Raw genomic sequence first — 4,377 nt, 5'->3', positions numbered from 1 at the left:
GAGCAGTGCCATTTGACCTCCAAACATGATGTGTATTCTGGATCCAAACAGTTCAATGTTGGTCTCATCTGACCAGACTATTTATCTAATTACTGAGAGAGTTCAGCTGGTGTCTTGGCTTTCCATGCCTTTTTACACCTCCCTTTCTTCATGTGTTCAATACTTTTCCCCTGTGTCATTCCACATTATTACAAATAACTTCATTTCTGGTCATTTATGGTTTGATTTCTTTGTATGTATGGATCACTTGGGTTGTTACCGACATCTGGTGAAATTTTTATGTCATTAGCACCTCTAGTAATATATTTACTGAGAAAAATGTAGACGTGTTCAATACTTATTTTACCCGCTGTATTTAATTTCCATCAACTAACATTGATAAGCATCAAGTGACTATTTATAGCAGCACCTTTTATGTAGTTTTTCAGATGACTAGTGAGTCTGTGATCCACTTACTTTTTAAAGCTGTATCATATTTATTGTTGTTTTGATTTCTTTCTGTATGCTGTGAGTTCTTCAGGTCCAAAACAGTATTTCTTGTGACCTCAGCTGAACAAAACTGTCTCATCAGCTCAGATTTGATTGTTTAACACTTTAGAGAGAGGAGAGGGGGTCCTGACTTCAACAGGAAGTGCAAGAGTCTAAGTGTGATGTAATGAAAGCATGAGTTGTTGACAGGAAGTCAGTGGGTAAAGATTTAAAGAAAACACAACACGGCCTGAGAACAGACACCTGTTTAAGTCAGACGTTCCAGAGAAAAGTCTTCGGTTATCAGAAAACAAATCATTTAGAAGCTAAAACTGGTAAACGTAAACACGATAAGGAAGATAAGTCTCAGAGGAAGTGCCGGCAGGACAATTGATAATCTTAACTTTTAGATTTTAACAGTAAAAAAACCAGAAAATATGTGGAAATATTAAATGCAATCAACAGAACTGAAGCGAATAATGGATCATGGAATAGTCCAAGTTAAACTAAAAAGTCAAACCTTTAAAGTTCATAAATGACTTTGTTTCAAACAATAATCTGACTCCTCTGGTTGTTTACCAGCAGACTGGTTCTGTCTGATGGCCCTGAACCCAGAGTGACCTGTAAACTCGTCCAGTTCAAATGTCACAAGGGAGTGTTCGAGAAAAGTCTTGCTTTGCTTTGCATCAGAGTTTGTTCTCTTTAATGATGACAATAATTAGACCAGTGTCTGTATTCCTGTGTGTCAATAATCTCCTCTGAAACTAATTAAAAATGAAAAGTAAAAGCATCATAAATTATTCAAAGACTGCCTGTTTACTGACTCTTAACATGAAGAAAACAATGTCACTGTGGGTAAAAAAAAAGTTAACAGTCAACCAACACAACTTTAAAGCAAAATGTTATTTTGTTTATGTTGTTTTAATGTAATAAAAAGAATCTTTAAGTGTTTTATTCATGTTTGGATGGCTGCAGTAAAGCTGCAACATTACTGCTTATAATTTATTTTGTTTTATACCAGGCTTCCCTGTGTACTTATTTTTAACTCCTAAACTTTGGTCAAAATATCATCTGTTCTTTATTATCCACAAAAATAGTTTACTCCAACACACCAGTGATCACATTAAAGTTTCATCTTTTTTTTTTTTTACTTTATATAAGCTGAAAGGTCATTTCTCAACACACTCTGGTCAAAATCCTTTTTCACCATGAAAGGTGAAAACATCATGTAATTAAAATTCATCCGTTGCTGACAGACGGACACGGCTGTGTTCAAATCGCCAAAGGGAAAATGAGAACCATTTAAATATTCTTTAACTTTATGACAATAACTGTTCCTGAGGAAGAAAAGAAAACCAATTTACATAACTGCAAGAAAATATGTATTAATATTTTGTATCTGCCTTGAACTAATCAAATTTTAAAGCTATCGCAGTCTGAAAAAAAATCTAAAAAATTTTTAATGACTTTTTAAAGAAAAGGTTGCTCCTTCGGGGTCTTTGATTTTTAATTTTTATTTGCAAAAATACCTTTTATGCTCCTAAATCTATGATCTTTGTATTCAGCATGATCACAAAAAAATATGATACTAATTTAAGAATCACAAATGACATTTTGTGTTTTTTGTGCCATTTTAAGGGTAGTTTTAGAGCAATTCTGTTCCCTACTTGATACATTTCACCAACTGATTAGCACTTACGCTACTTTACTTGTTGCTATCAGATCATAAATATATACCAGTATTTCACAAAGATACCAAAAATAATTGTGAATATATACTAGTATTTAACCCTCTGTGGTTAAATACTAGAATATATTCCAATAGCAGTGTTCAAATTTGTACCATGACTTTTTTGAGGACATTTTTACGTCCTTTTCTGCAGACCTCTTCGCAGAGAGGAGCCTCACCATTTGACTCCTCAAAACTCATGAAAAAAAACAATTTTGATGGGGTAAAAAAATCCATACTCAACATTACGTGAGTTAAGTTAACTTTTCTGTGGTTTATTGCACTGTGTTTGGTCACTTAATAATATTAAACTGGTAAAATGTGGATGTTGCCATACGGCAACACTGTACCATTAAGATTCCAGTTCTGTTGTTACATGTTGACGGTATGCACTGATCTTCTAGAATCTGCTATAATAATGCATTTTGTGAGCCATTATTTCCATATTGCATATGATTAAAAGTGGCACTCTTTTCTTCCATTTACAAAATGAATGCAACAATGTTTTATAGTTTCTTACAAAAGGAAACCAAACTAACATTTCCTGTAGGTAGTGAGGATGAATTAGGATTTGATGAAGAAAACAAGAAGCTTGCAACCCAGTAAGCTAAAGATAAAGGCAAGAGTGATGATGGAAACAGCCAGAATGATGAAGACTAAGAGCCAGCAAATGAGGACATTATAGGACAGTGGGGATGGCGAGGACAAGAGAAACAGCGGGGAGAGCGAGGACAAGAGAAACAGCGGGGAGAGCGAGGACAAGAGAAACAGTGGGGACAGTGAGGACAAGAGAAACAGTGGGGACAGTGAGGACAAGAGAAACAGTGGGGACAGCGAGGACAAGAGAAACAGCGGGGAGAGCGAGGACAAGAGAAACAGTGGGGACAGTGAGGACAAGAGAAACAGTGGGGAGAGCAAGGACAAGAGAAACAGTGGGGACAGTGAGGACAAGAGAAACAGTGGAGACAGCGAGGACAAGAGAAACAGTGGAGACAGCGAGGACAAGAGAAACAGTGGGGACAGCGAGGACAAGAAAAACAGTGGGGACATCGAGGACAAGAGAAACAGTGGGGAGAGCAAAGACAAGAGAAACAGTGGGGACGGCGAGGACAAGAGAAACAGCGGGGAGAGCGAGGACAAGAGAAACAGTGGGGACAGTGAGGACAAGAAAAACAGAGGGGACAGTGAGGACAAGAAAAACAGTGGAGACAGCGAGGACAAGAGAAACAGTGGAGACAGCGAGGGCAAGAGAAACAGTGGGGAGAGCAAGGACAAGAGAAACAGTGGGGACAGTGAGGACAAGAGAAACAGTGGAGAAAGCGAGGACAAGAGAAACAGTGGAGACAGCGAGGACAAGAGAAACAGTGGGGACAGCGAGGACAAGATAAGCAGTGGGGACAGCGAGGACAAGAGAAACAGTGGGGAGAGCAAGGACAAGAGAAACAGTGGGGACAGCGAGGACAAGAGAAACAGTGGAGACAGGGAGGACAAGAGAAACAGTGGAGACAGCGAGGACAAGAGAAACAGTGGGGACAGCGAGGGCAAGAGAAACAGTGGGGACAGCGAGGACAAGAGAAACAGTGGGGACAGCGAGGACAAGTGAAACAGTGGGGACAGCGAGGACAAGAGAAACAGTGGGGAGAGCAAGGACAAGAGAAACAGTGGGGACAGCGAGGACAAGAGAAACAGTGGGGACAGCGAGGACAAGAGAAACAGTGGGGATAGCGAGGACAAGAGAAACAGTGGAGACAGCGAGGACAAGAGAAACAGTGGGGACAGCGAGGACAAGAGAAACAGTGGGGACAGCGAGGACAAGAGAAACAGTGGGGACACGGGGGCGGTGAGGGTGAAAGTGCAGTTACAGTTCACAACTATTATTTATGTGTTGCATTAAATTAGCAGGTTTATAACATACTAATACTATGGCTGGGAAGAGAAGCAGAAAGACCACTGCACCAGTTTCACCAGCAGCTGTACATTGTGGGACAGCAATGGTCACTGGCCTGATGGCATGGCAAAAAAAGAGGCTGGTGCAAATCCCCAGGCTGCACAAGTATCGTCAGAGTGCAGTGCACAAAGTGTGAGAACTACCTGTTCCTCACAGCTGAGAGGAACTGTTTCATCAGTTCCTGCAAAGACAGTAGCATCAAGACAATTAGATCAAATGAAAATAATTATTC

The sequence above is a fragment of the Austrofundulus limnaeus genome, unplaced genomic scaffold (genome assembly GCF_001266775.1).
Source record: "Austrofundulus limnaeus strain Quisiro unplaced genomic scaffold, Austrofundulus_limnaeus-1.0 Scaffold462, whole genome shotgun sequence".
Classification (NCBI taxonomy): domain Eukaryota; kingdom Metazoa; phylum Chordata; class Actinopteri; order Cyprinodontiformes; family Rivulidae; genus Austrofundulus; species Austrofundulus limnaeus.
Note: the sequence above shows the minus strand (reverse complement) of the source record.